Source organism: Lissotriton helveticus, chromosome 3_2 (genome assembly GCF_964261635.1).
Source record: "Lissotriton helveticus chromosome 3_2, aLisHel1.1, whole genome shotgun sequence".
Taxonomy (NCBI): domain Eukaryota; kingdom Metazoa; phylum Chordata; class Amphibia; order Caudata; family Salamandridae; genus Lissotriton; species Lissotriton helveticus.
Window position 1 is genome coordinate 290,213,408 of NC_136062.1, and position 14,783 is coordinate 290,228,190.

At 46.9% G+C, this 14,783-nt stretch overlaps 1 protein-coding gene across 6 annotated transcripts in view; it reads left to right on the forward strand.

Annotated features, from left to right (window-relative positions):
- LOC144826666 (mucosa-associated lymphoid tissue lymphoma translocation protein 1-like) overlaps positions 1-14,783 on the forward strand; it is a 1,784,778-nt gene that overhangs the window by 101,236 nt on the left and 1,668,759 nt on the right. For 4 of the 6 annotated variants that reach the window (XM_078685246.1, XM_078685243.1, XM_078685250.1 and 1 more), the window contains exons 3-4: positions 1,719-1,823; positions 1,989-2,069. The exons of 1 other annotated variant lie outside the window; for it this stretch is intronic. The gene's annotated coding sequence lies outside the window, so the exon portion shown is untranslated. The remainder of the gene's footprint in view (positions 1-1,718; positions 1,824-1,988; positions 2,070-14,783) is intronic. One more of the 6 variants, XM_078685249.1, reaches the window with a different exon arrangement.

Below are 14,783 nucleotides of genomic sequence, written 5' to 3' on the forward strand. Positions count from 1 at the left end.
AGGGGTTATTTTAGGAGTGTATCCCCCTTACCCTGACTAGAAGCAAGGGCCCTTATTTGGACAAAGGTACCTACCTATGCCAACTAGAGGCCCCCATTTCTAACACTTAGCGAACCTAGTTTCCCAAAGGAGGTGCCTGGGCATGCTACTCATGCACTTGGGGGGAAATGATTTGGTTAAGTTGTGCGGCATAACATTTCTGAAGCACTTGAAAGAGGATTTGTAATTGACTGAGAGGGCATTTGCAGGGACATGCTTGCTTTGGTGCAGGAGGCTCTCACTGTTCTCAGTATTCCTGCAGAGGAGGGTAAAGAAACACAGCTGGGTCACTCTCGCTGTGTTTGTATTGGTGTTGAATTTTTAATTTAAGATATTGTTTGTATATATATTTGTTAGTATCATCATACTGACATAGCATGCAAAAAAACACACTGAATCCTGTTTTATTTGTGGCATTGCTCTTTTTACTATTAAATACAGGTTTTCATCATATTCATAGTGTTTTTCAATAGTTTGGTGATTTTATGGGCAGACGACATGTGTTTCACCCCCTATTAGCCCTTTGGCCTGGGGCTTTCTCAAGGCAGCAAAGATATGATGGATATCCTCAATCAAGGGGTTCTAATACAATTAAATGTGCCTCCACAAGGTGCAAATTGAATACAATTCCTTGAACCCACTAAGCAATAGTATCCCCAGTGATCAAATATCAAAAAGTACTTTATTCGGTTAAAAAGCATAACCATAAAAGCAACAGAAAATCACATTTCATTTACAATGGTGCAGCAATCAAAAAGAAGATATAAATATAATACATAGTATTTACACTGTTACGATTCGTTTAAACAAATAGATTTCCTATATTTAAAAACCTGTTTAAAATATTCAGATAACGAGGCAACAGTAAAAACATTGTCCATTTTTTGCAATTCTAAAAACGCTGGGCGACATCTACGCAAATTCATCTCCTTTAAAATAGGGACAATCAATTTTCTACGGGGCAATGTATAGAATTTACAGAAAAATAAAACATGAATGTTAGATTGTACGGATTTTTCATCGCAAGGGCATGCAGGCAATTCCGTGGACCACAAGTTCATTTCAGGGAAGGTAAATAATCTAAAAACAATATTAACTCTAAAACGTGTTAAAAAGAATCTGTCATAATTAGGCATATGTAAGCTTAGGTATGGCTGTAATTTATCATTTATTAAAATTAACTGATGGGAAATGACAGAGTTTTTCTTAATTTCTTCAAGCTGTCTTTTATCTCTAAGGCAGTCCATACAGAGTTTTTTCAGTATTTTTCTGGGGATGTGTACCATGGAAGACGGGTCATAGTATTGCGAACGGCCTATTTCCTTCAGGAATGTTTTAATATAGTTTAGCCATTCGACTCCGTTTACTCTCCCCAGTTTTAAAACATCCTGTAATATGGCACGATTTAGAACGCATTCGTTCACAGTCCAGACTCTGTGCCATAGGAGAATGGGTTGTACTCTAATTGTGTCTGTAATGTACGGCAACCCTAACTCGTCATGGCAAATAAGAGTCACTGTACTTTCTGGTAATGATAAGATGTGCCTTAAAAATTTATTTTCAACTGTTTGGATTGCTTTTGTATTGGAATAGCCCCAGAGTCCAGCTCCATACAATGCCACAGATACACACGTTGCATTATAAATAGTTAAAATTTCCCTGATTGGTTTCATTCCCAGTTTTCGTGTGAAACTCTTCAGTGCCATAATTGTCTTTGAAAACAGAAGCGTTCTTGCCTTCACCGCACTTGTCCAGGAACCAGTTTCGTGGAACAAGATTCCAAGGTAAGGGAAAGTGGATGTTCTTTCTAAAGGGGCGTTATTTATATACATCGATTTCATTTGTTTTTTAGTGCGTGTGCCACAATTCATGGAAAAAGTCTTACTGCAGTTTATTTTTGAGTCAAGGTTGAGCATGAACTGATTAAAAGATGTTATCATTTTTTGTAGGGCCATAGGAGTACGAGCCATTAAGACGGCATCGTCTGCATACAACAGTGCAGGGATAAATCTCTTTCCAATCTTAGGAAAGTAAGTATCCCCAGTGATTAATAAGTTGATATCTAAAGAATGGTACATTAACCACAATGACAATAATTAGACATATTGGTGCTACAGGAGTTAGTGTCAAACATGTTAGGTCACAGAGTACTACGACTTAGTTATTAGATCACAAGGAAAAGAAAAATAGTGCAATAAAAGTGCTGGCAACTGTAAGGTTTCAATACGGGTTCTGGGTGCACAATATAACAAGGGAGACGTTAAATACATATTCCATGCAACATTTGTTTTGGCGAGGTATGTTGAGCAATTGATTAGGCTCAGTACTCAGATCTAGATTTGTAATAGTACTTGATTATTCATGCTTTAGCGTGAATATGTAAGTAAGTGATAGTTTTTTATAAAGATTTTTCAAGACAAGTCATAAGGAACCAAAAATTACCTCATATAGTACTTAAAGCATCTTCGTTCTCAAAGGATTGCACATAGCTTCCTTGAACAATTTTATTTAGCAGAAGAGTTGGACTTGAAGTAGAAGGAAAGCATAATACATTGCGCATTGTCGTTTGGAAATAGCTTTCCGTTCAAATAGCATTAATATCATAAAGTGATGAAAATAAGTCTAAGAAAATATGACATGTATCGCCTTTAATGTATACAGGTAAATTTTTTAGTAAGAAAATCACTCTAGTGGTCTAGATGTAAAAGCGACTCTTATGGTCTAATGTGTTGTGCTTAATGCTCGGAAAGAAATGGTCCTTGTAGTGTCCGGCTGGACACATTCTAGTGTTCCCCCAGCTTGTAACCCACACTATTCACCCACCCATCACCGGCGTCACGTGCTCGGGGAAGTTTACTAACCATACCTAAGAGGTCTGTGTCATCCTTTTGTAGCATATAGGCCTAGGGACCACAATACCACATTTGCGACGAGCGGGTCGATCACCACGCATACAATGATAGCAGTCCTCCAGTGTGTTGTGGTGGGAGAGGCATAGCATGTATCTAAAGCACCCTCGCACCCACTGCTGAAGCGACCAGAGCACCGGGGCCGTGGCACTCCTGGATACGCGTCCACAGATATTTACTCCTGCATCCGCCCGCATGCTGATCTGCTGCAGCCCCGCCATACAGACCGGTCCAGCAGCGAGAGAAGCAGCGAGAGAAGCAGGGGGTGAAGTGCCACCATTCCACCGAGTGACCGCCCCACATTGCCAGTATTCTCGCCCCACATTGCCAATGCCTGCGTGGGGCGAGAATTCTGTTTTCAGCTGCAGTCGTCTGCGGGATTCCCTATCTTCCCATGAAGATGCACGCGACCTACAGCAGTGCTGTCATGGAGGAGATGTGATGGCAAGAAGAGCGCAACAAAGCCCCGTTTGAAAAGCAGTGTGCACACCTACTAGTGCCGGCATCAACCCATGCCCCGAGGTGCCTGTAAGCAGTCCGTCAGATTAAAGAGAGCCACCGACTCCTGTTCCAGTGAAGAGGAAAGTAGAAGTGCATCACAGCACTGAAACCTGGACGTTGTCCACCAACAAGGTCCGCAGTGCAAGGAAGACTGCTGTGGCTTTTACCTGAAGCACCACTCCCCCATCGTGGGCAGCTGGCCCTGAAGCCTCTGCACCCGACCATTGGAATATCCACCCTTGGGGTTACACAAGGCTTGGCCTTGGCCCTGTTGGGAGATCTGCAGCAACCCCTCAGTGTGGCCTACGAAAGGCCCGCACAGCCCACGCGGTCACGTGGCAATCCAGGGGCAAGGGCCTTGACGGAGTTCCTGTGAGAGGGGAATCCGAATAGGAGAGATGCGTCGGCAGCAGCTACACAACAGGCACAGGAAGCATGGAGTTCACAGTGGAAGACTGGTCACACCAAGACCATCGGAGGAAGGCATAGAACCTGAGTCCTGACGGCGAGAACACCTAGTTGCTCAGCTGTCAGAAGCCGGAAAGACTATCAAGCACGTCGCCTCCAAGGACAGGCCTCATACACCAGGATCATCCCCAACAGCTATAGGTTTGTGGTCCACCGGAACCTGAGTGCCCACGAGATTTCCAGAGTGGACTCCACCACCGCTCCGGATGCACCTATATTTGAACTTTGTGAGATATTTCAACTCTGAAAATAGACTCCAACTTTGTGAGACCAGGCCGGTCTGAACCGTCACTGACGTGGATTAACCGCTCAACCGCGGCGCAGTGGGTGGGGCCGCGTCGGCCAACGGACGTGCGTAGCACTACGGAGGTAGTGCTCGCGACGGCCGTTGGCTGACAGAAGCATGGAAGGGGTTAAAGCTTCCTGACTGTGTGGTCCAGAACTCCAACACCTCCCAGTAGATCGCCTGAAGAGACTCAGTGGTGCGGTTTATTGTTGTTTTGTCTTCTTCATAGTTTGGACTCTTGTTTGTTTCTTTTTCATTAAAGTTTGGGAGGGATATAGTGTCTGGATGGACATGTTCTAGTGTTCTGCCTGCTTGTAACCCACACTATTCACCCACCCATCACAGGCGTCACCGGCCAGCTGACCCTGTTAATAAAAGGGCCCGGGTGCACGTGTTTTTGGGGAGTTTACTAACCATACCTCAGGGGTCTGTGTCATTCTTTTGTAGCATGTGGGCCTAGGGCCATCAACACCACAGTCCTGGCAGTTAGTCACGAGGACAATGCAGGAGAGTGACCAGGTCGAGTTAATGCAAATAACAGGACTGCTACGGTTACTTGTGTATAGTGAGTTGAATCTCAAGCAAGCAAGGTTTTTACTGTGAGCGAGATTCAGGTGTTTAAGAGATTGCAGGTCCAATATTGTTAAATAGTAACGTATTGGAATTTTAGCTGCACTAATGAGCGTGATAGATACGGGCGAGCGCGCCAAAAGGTGGTGCATGGTGTTATACTTACATGCATGGTTCATTGTGTTAAAGCACATCCAGAGTCTAATCCCTCGCAGCTAATCCGTACTGGTGGTTGTCACTGTGATGTGTGAGCATCATATTTATTAAAGAAGGGACTAACAGTATAAGTCCTTAATCTTAGAAGGCTAATAGCTGAGCGCCCTTTTGAAATGGTCCCATATTGGAATCACATATCTGTATAATCAATTTGTGTTACTCATGCCAATTAATACTATGTTGAATGTGTGCATAAGATAAATGAATGTCACAGATAAACTATACATGTCACTCAATACTAGTGTCATGATTAAGATATTGTCAGTATTGGAATCATATATATGTGTCTGCAAATGTTGTTACTCATGCCAATTAATAATATGCCGGATATGTACATAAAATAAACGAATATAACGAATAAACAATACATGTCACTTTGTACTAGAGTCATGATTCAGATTTTGTCCTTATGTCATCTTCCAATTTTAATCCTGTGGCCAGGTCTTCTGATAGAGATGTACTGATATAGGATCAAGTACTTAGAGTGGTTTTAGGAGCCATAATATTGTCATGTTATCCTTCATATTGTGATTTCATTACAATATGAAAATACTAACAAAATAAAATAATAATGAGTTATTGAGGGAGAAGAAATATTAAGGTGAATATGTAGGGGATGTCCTCCTAATTAGGCAACATTATAGAGTTCATTATTCTTCTGTTGTGGGTGATGCAGAGAGACAGCCTACCAGAAGAATCGGTTTGAGATTCAGTAGAGAGTACGTTGGGATCAATGGAGAATACATTATAGAGTTGATAGTCCTATTGTTAAGGGGGTAAGGAAGGGGCAGAATAGCAGAAGAGTCAATTTGATATTGTTAAAGAATACAGTTAGAAGGTACCTCTAAAAGAAGACATTATTGTTCCCAGGTTTCAATTAGTCATTTAACGTATAAACCTGTATAAAGAAAAAGAGGAATGATGAGAAGAAACATCGAAAGAAAGATACATAAGAGGAAGATGATGACAAAAAGAGAATAATTGTAAAATAAAGTTCTCTTGGGGAAACTGCTGTCCGAATCTGTGTTATCATTATTTGATGTATGAAGTCTTGCCAAATGGTATTTTGTCCAAAGCATTGAACTGAGAATAGCCCAATGGTCAACTTAGTCAATCATTTTACAGGAACAGCCTTGGTGACCCTTGCAGTCAAATAGCGTAGTACATAGATGTTTAAGAGCCAATAGTGCCACACTGGGTCATTATTGATGCTTTGGGCCACAGTTCGAAATGGGGCACGCTCTTGTTGTCTAAGTGACAGTTCTAAATTTCCACCTCATGCATGTTGTTTCAATTTTAAAACTAAACATAATCCCTGCCTGAAGAACACCGACGCAGCCAAGCCAGGATGCGCCCAAGGCCCAACGGCGCCGAACTGGATCTCGAAGACAGGGCAACCGCCAAAGAGGGAGTCCCCATTCGACGGAGGCGCAGTCCCGGCGCTCTCTGACTCCGGCTCCGAACCAAAGAGCCTCCTCCCCCACCTCGGCCTCTTCTCTGATCGATATGGGTAGCGTCCCCGAGCCGGATGACACTCTGCGGAGGGTTGGGTCAGGACTCGGACCTGTCTGGGAGCCCCGTGATCCATGGCTCGGGTTGGGAGGATGGGGTGTGATTAGTGCAGCAGATTATGTAACTCACATTTCACCCTTCAAGACTCTATACAGCAGGACTGCTCCTGACCCCACGAGCGGGGACCTACCCGGCTCCACTGGTTGGCCCGGTCAGGGTTTGCCTTTCCATTGCAGTCCCGGGTCTGTCTCATCCTATTAATCTTACGTTATCCACTTTATATATGTTTTTTCAGCTGTGGGCATTCATCCGTATACATGGAGGGGGGTCCATCTCAGCCATGCTCCTGATTGTTTGTTGTTAACCGTTTTAGATTAGCGAATCACCTCTTTGTGGGGTAGTTAGTGTTTTGGGTTTTTTGGGGCTACAGATTCTTCCACTTCAGAAGTGTAGGGTGGGGGGAGTTGGGGGGGTAAGGGAGGGGTGGGGGACTGTTGTCCCCCAACAGTTTATTATTTTTAGCCGCCTACAGGCCGCTGTCCGATGTTCTCACTGGTAGCCATGATCCCCTAGTTGTTTACACAGTTGACAAGTAGATCACAACTTCCCATGCCCTCTTCCCTGGGCCCTGGCCTGGGTGGGTGCTTCCCCCAGGCTGGACACGGCCCCACGTCTGCATCCGCCCCTCCACACATCATTCCTCTAGATGACCTACACCCTCAATAGGCCTATCCACATTCTCTCCTGGAATGTCAATGGCCTCCTTGACCGAATCAAGCGCACGGCCGTCCTCCGCGCTGCTCACCGCCACACGCCGGACATCCTGTTCCTCCAAGAGACGCACCTCCTGGGTACACAATGTAACTTCCTAGCCCGATATGGATTTGACAGGGTCTGGCATTCTGGTTTTGCACGGGGTTCCAGAGGGGTGGCTATTTTACTCAGAAAGGGACTTCCTTTTATCCTGTCTAAAACCGAGACTGATGTACAGGGCCGCTATGTGGACATCTCGGGAACGATTGAGGGGCACCCTTTGAACCTCCTATGCATTTACATTCCCCCTGCACTCATGCCCTCCACCCTTCGCCACCTCACGCTGGTATTCTCCTCCTTTCCACAGGGTCTCAAGGTAGTCGGGGGGATTTCAACGCCGTCCTGCAACCCCTGCGTGGTGCGACGGGGACCCCCTCGGGGGGCCATCTCGCCTCAGCGAGGGCCTGCTCGACTTGGTTTTCGGCCATGGGCCTTTGTGACGTGTGGAGGGTATGGAACCCCCGTAAAGAGCAATATACCCACACATCGGCGGCCCATCATACTCACTCCCGTATAGGCCTCCTCCTGATGCCTGCCACAGACTGCCAACTGGTGTCTGGGGCCACGATCTTCCCCAGAGGGATCTCAGATCACTCCCCCGTTTCCCTTCGTCTTGGGACCTCCTCTACGGGTCCACGGGCGTCTTGGCGGCTGAACGCCTGGTTCCTGCAGGACTCCGTGCTAGTGGAATCACTCAGACAGGAACTGCGTCAATACTACTCCACTAATACGGGCTCGGTTCCCTCACCGGGGTCGCTGTGGAAGGCCGGCAAGGCAGTTGTCCGGGGGAAGGCCAGGGGACTAGTCCACGCGAAACAGCTGGAACAAACAGCCCAGCTTGTGCAGCTGGAATCCCAGGTAGCGCAGCTGCAAAGAGCCCAGCTAACTAACGGTCATGGAAACTCCTCTCGGCAATTGGCAGTGGTCCGCAAGGAGTTTCGTCGGATCTCGTTGGAATCCGCTAAAATGCTCTGACGTTCATCGGTGGCATGTATTTATGGGTGGGGTGATAAAAATGGCAAGCTCCTCCACAACCTAGTGTTCTATACCAAAGTCAACCGCATTATTCCCGAAATCCGCTCGGATACCCGGGTCCACCAGGTGAGGTCCTCAGCCATAGCGCAAACCTTTGCTGATTACTACGCAACCTTATATGCCGCTCGCCCCCCTGGTGCTTTTCTGGCGGAGTTGCTGGAGAGGACCGGCGCTCGGCTGCCGTGTCTCCCCCGAGAGACCGCAGAGGCTCAGGACCACCCCGTCACCCCGGAGGAACTTCACAAGGCCATTGCACTGTTACACCCTGGTAAAACGCCTGGCCCTGATGGCTACCCCCAGGAGTACTACGCGGCCTTTCGAGATATTCTGGTTCCCCATTTAGTGGACCTATTCAATCATGTGGCGGAGGCAGGATCCTTTCCACCTGAATCTGATGTGGCCACTATAGTGGTCATTCCAAAGACTCAACATCCATCCCTGGACTGTGCGGACTACCGCCCAATCTCGCTTATTAACACGGAGATCAAGAAGTTCGCTACCGTGATAGCCCAGAGACTCCGGCCCCTTCTGCAGGACTTGGTCCATCCCGACCAATGCGGGTTGATGCCTGCTAGGGGCACTCGTCACTGCATTTGTCGCCTCCATCTAGCTATGGCCCACCGTAGTCGCCTAACCCCGTATTTGGCGTTGCTTTTCATCGACTTTGAAAAGGCCTTTGATACAGTGGACTGGGGATACCTTGAAGATTTGCTGGAAAGGATGGGATTTGGTCTCCCCTTCCGCCACCTTATCAGGGTCCTTTATACTAACCCCAGAGCCCGTGTTCTCATTAACGCCAAGCTTTCCGAGACATTCCCAATCCAGAGGGGCACGCGTCAGGGGTGCCCGCTCTCACCACTCTTATTCGTGCTGGCAATGGAGCCCCTGGCGGCGCTCATCCGGCAGGACTCGCTCTTCCGGGGTTGGGCCTGGGACTCGAGTCAGGTTGATAAGATAGCCCTCTACGCGGACGACGCCCTGCTCTATCTGGCAGACCCGGACATTTCTGGACTCAGATGTCTGGAGGTCTTCTCCGCTTTCGAACGAGTCTCTGGACTCCGCCTCAACCCAGCGAAATCAACCCTGGTCCCTTTACATTCCTCCCGAGCTTGCTTTGACTGGCAGACGGATATCCCCCTTAGGAGGCAATCGTTCAAATATCTAGGCGTCTGGGTTACCCTTCTGCCTGAGCTCAAGTGGGCTTTGAATGTCGTGCCTTTAGTCGTCAGGATGAAGGCAGACCTCAAGAAATGGCAGACAATCCCCCTTAACCCCCTGGGCAGAAGTACGCTCTTTAAAATGATGATTCTCCCCCTTTGTCTGTACATTTTGCATTTTGGGGAGGAGGGAGGCCTCGTTTATCCCTGGCGCACTGTCGTATCCCCCCCTTCGATGGAGGCATGGGAGTGACTAATCTCCACCTCTACTACTTAGCCACGAGACTTATCGTGATCCACAATTGGTTTGCGGGCGGCTGGTCCGACCCAGCACACCGAGTGGAACTCACTACAACGGACTTCACGCAGCTCCAGGCATTTTTATATGGCAGCCCGGTGCCACAGGCCCTACCACCTGTACATAAGACGGTGCTCCTGGCCTGGCGCACAGCCCTACGCCATGTGCGGTGGGACCGGAAGCTCACTTGTCAAACACCGCTCTGGCATGGGGCCTGGTTAAAAGAGGTCTCGTCCCTGCAGGGGTTCCGCCGCTGGGACCTCATTGGGATCTCGTTGCTTGGAGACGTATGGGTGGGAGACCACATTCGCTCCTTCGCTGACCTGCAACAACGCTACGCCCTTCTTCATTCCCAATTCTATAAATATCTACAACTCAGACACGCCCTCCATACACACATTTTATCCCCTACCTCTTTTCCGGAATTCAGCCCGCTGGAGGCTCAGATGATGATGGGGAACCTGGGGAGGGGGGGAGTGTCCCGCATATACCGGTCACTGGTGAACATTGGTCCCACATCACTGGACCGGTTTAGGGCTCGATGGGAGGGATGGTTGGGCCCCCTAGAAGAGGCGGACTGGCGTGATGCCCTTATGGCACCCAAAACCCTGACCACATCCTCCAAGTTGCGCCTGTTCCAACTTTATTACCTTCATGCAGCTTACCTCACTCCGGCGCACCTATTCCGGGCCCATATGAGATCTTCCCCAGCATTCGCGCGCTGTGGCTCTGCCCCAACGGATTTCTATCACATGGTATGGTGATGTCCGGCTTTAGCGCCATTCGGGAGAGGGGTTGAACTCGAACTTAAGCAGACCCTGGGTTGAGAGGTCCCCAATGATCCGAGACGCTTGCTGCTGGGGGTGTACGACAGCCTGGATGGCTCTAGGGCGGACAGGCGCTTTCTGGGAACAGCGGTGGCGAAAAGGGATATAGCTGCGCTTTGGTCTCAGGCTAAGGCGCCATCTGTACGGAAATGGAAGAGAGGAGTGGATTGGTGTGGAATGCAGGAGGAATCTCTCTTTGAAGCCTGGGGCTGCACCAACTTATTCGGTAAAGTGTGGGGTAAATGGTTTAATCTGCTACCAATGTGATGATCTGTTTAATTTTGAATATCTGTAATGACTATCTGGACTGCCACACCCAACCCAGCTGGGCCGCCTGTGCCTTGTCGACTGTATACAATGTCATGTCTCTTCCAATGATAAGTGATCTGCTGCCAATTAACTTTCGTGTTCTTAAAAATCCAATAAAGTAAATTATCAAAAAAAGAAAAACAAACATAATCAACAGGGGTATACCCAAATAACCCTTTAATACCTGGGTATGGGACGTAGTTTTATACAATGAAAAAATGGTATAAAGGAAACAATATAAAGCAATTTTTTTGGGTAGAGCACATTTAATTACCCTCACCACAATTATTATTATGCTCAACGAATATATCAAAATCTGTTTGTAGCACACACAACCAATGCCGCCTATTCAAAGAAAAAGACAAACAAATGACATATATCACAATATATTGTACATCAAATGGAAAGCAAACAAAAAAACATATAACAATAACCCTAAAAAATGTATTCTCACTAGTGTCCCCTCATACTTCTGGGCAAAACACTTAGAGGTAGTCGAAGTGAAAGACTTTAAGGCTTGTAGTTGGCCTAGCTCTAGTGTAACACGACACAGTTCCAAAGATCACTATAAATCCAATGACTCCTCCTTAAAAGTGTCGACGTGACCACGTTACAGCCTTTTCTTCTGCGGCTTCCTCAGGACAGGGGTTCTACAATAATAATCCTAAAGACTGGGATAGAGGATTTTAAATTTCATCAAGCCACAGAAAGAGAAGTTTGAGTGGGCTGGGGTGGGGTGGATGGTGTTTTTTTTAAATGTTCTACTAGTGGTTGTTTCAGGTCATTTTTGTGGATATTACGGTTGTGTTCCTGTATCCTTGTTTTTAGGGGTCTGATTGTGCACCCTACATAAAGTTGGTTACAAGGCCATGAGATGAGATAGATTACATTTGTACCCTCGCAGTTGATGAAATCTCAAATCTAATAAGAGTGTCATTAACAGAGACTTCATTTGTTTTGAACATCCCCAATTTGCATATTGAACAGTTAGAGCTAGTGTAAAAATCTGTTGGTTGTTGAAGGAATATTTTCACAATCTTTTAATCTCGAAGCAAAGAGGGACATAGTTTGTCTCTGAGATTTCTAGCTTGTTTAGGCAGATGCGGCCGGCATGACTCGCGGGTAGGGGAGGGCCGTGGGGAGTCGCACGGAGAGGGGGTCGTGCAGGGGAGGAGGCGAAGGGGTCACGATTCTTCTCTCTGCTTTGCTGTATTTAAAATACCATTTTATGTTTCTGCTTCTCGCACTGCGAGAAAGCAGTGGGGCGACGCTGCTCTGCCCAAGTGGAGGAATTGCCCCTGCGTTTAAAGCTGAATTGTGGTGAGTTTGAGATAGCTTTGGATATCGTAGGGATGCTCACAAGAAAGGACCAATGTTTCTTTACAGTTTTTTTATTATGGTAATGTCCGTTATTATATTTGGTTGTGAAATGGATTGTTGATGTGGATTCCTTAGGATTGCTTTAATGCATTATGGAATTACGATCTATATGTGAGTAGTGGTTTTTAGTCTAGGTCACAGTGATCCAATTATTGCCCCTCTTGCTGAGACAATCAGTGATTTCCAAGGCTTTGTGATCACAATCCTCTTGTCAGCCACAGTTTCTGCAAACTCATCGATATTCTCCTTTCGAGGTGTTTGCGATTGTATGGTTTGGATGATAGCTAGAGGCATAAAGAATAGTTAGCCGCTGTGCTCTTTCTATGAATTCTTGTGTGTAGTATGTTCTGGTCTACGTAAAGTGTAAGATCAAGGAACTCAGTTTCATTTTTACAGATGCATGGGCAGGTGTGGCTCCTACACTTTGGCGGAGGAGCATCGCACCACTGCTTTTAAGCAGTGAGAAACATAAAGTGATAATAACTTAAAGTTTTGTCATTTTATGTTTCGTGTCCTGCTGCTTTGCATCGGGCGGGCAGGGCTGCACTGCTTTCCAAGCAGGACAGGGGGCGGAGTGGTTTTCCCACTCCTAAATGCACAATGACTGTTTGGTTGGCCCTCTTGGACCACCCAAATCAGCCATGCAGAATTTCCCTATTCTCCATGCAGGCTGCATTACAGCCTGCATGGAGAACATGCCCACCGCTCCACCCCCTGACTGAGCACTGTGTCACTGAGCACTGCACCGCAGTGTTGTGATTGGCTTAGGGGAGAGAACTAACCCTGGGCGTAGTTCGCGTAGCCGCACTCCGCGACGCTACGCGAAGACGCACTTGCACTCCGCGAGCTACACGTAGCTCCGCGGACATGCGTAGTAGCTTGCTAGACCCGTTCGCGCGCCGTTTTTCGTCTTCGGGAGCGCGGTGCGCGTGTTCGGGGCGCTGCCTGCATGCTCGAGATAGCTAGCGCGCTAAGTTACTCAATGAGGTTTGTCCCGCCCGCTTGCGTTCCCTTATTTCCGGTTCCGGGTCACAAGTAACGTGTTCGCGTTGTGTTAGACATGTTCGGGAACTCATCTTCTCGTTCGCACTGCCAAAGTGCGTGATCGCGTCAAATATCGCGCGAACTTACCGCGGCGGTCGCGACGGGCAGAGCCATCTTCGATTTCACACTCTGGCTATGGTTTTGGGCCTACTTTAGCATCTCACTCCTATCTCTTCCATCCTGGTCTTTTCCCTCAGTTTTTCTAACTTTCTTTACTTATTACCTATTTCTGTCTGTGCCTAGGTTTATATTTCTCATTTTATTTTTACTTTTACAACTTTTTTTGCAACTTTTCTCTTGTTTTATATTACTTCCTTCTTTTATCTTTCTTCTTTCTTCCCCTAACCTTTTTGTCTTCGAATTTCCTTCTCCCCTCCACCCAGAACCATGGTGAAGGGTGCCAGCAGCATCGGCGGCTCAAAGGGCAAGGCGGCTGTGCCGAAAAAAACCCGGCTGCCTTGCGGCAGAATGCGCCCGGCAGGAGTGACGCCCCGCCAACTTTTTGGGGAGGAGGAGGTGGCCGCCCTGGTCTTTTTTATCCAGCGTCACCTCCCCTTGACTTTGGCAGCAGGCGGCAGGCCCGGCTCCGGCTACCAGCGCATTGAAGAGCGTCTCCGGCGGTGGGCGAAGGTGCGCCGTGCAGTCTTCCGCTGCTCCGGTATCCGGCGTACCCACCATCAGCTGTCCCACCGCTGGGCCGACATTTTGGACCGGGAGCAGGACCTGTTGGACCTGCTTGGTGTGGAGGTTGTGGGTCTTGGTGAGTGGCTACCCCAAAAATAAAGTGTGTGTATATATATATATATATATATATATATATATATATATATATATATATATATATATATATATATGTATATATATATACATATATATATATATATATATATATATATTATATATATAGTTATATAAATATATATATATATATATAGTTGTATAAATATTGTTATTGTATCTTTGTAAATATTGGCTGAATAAGTAACGCGATGACTGTTGCTCCTAGTTACATTTCCGATGTATTCCGGTATATCTACTGTCATTGTATGACAGTGTTCTTCTTCTTCACTGGCTCTTGCGTGTTGTTTCAACTTGGCGCTAGCTGTTGCTGTTTATTGATGTGAGATTTTCTTTATTGTTGAGAACTGAAGTTAGTTAATGCTATTAATAGAGTCTTGTCCTTCCTTTGTCCGTCAGTGAAATAGCGGTGGATGGATAATTGTACGTAGTTTGCATATTGTAGCATTTTTTTCACGGCCTTCTCTTCTGCATGAATCGAATCCTTTTCTTGCAAAGAATGCTAACGTTACTTTGTTCTTCTTACCTCAGCCAGGGCCGGCTCTAGGGGGCATGTGCAAGCTGTGCAACTGCACAGGGGCACCAAACTTCAGGGGCCACCGCACCAATAGATATCCTTAA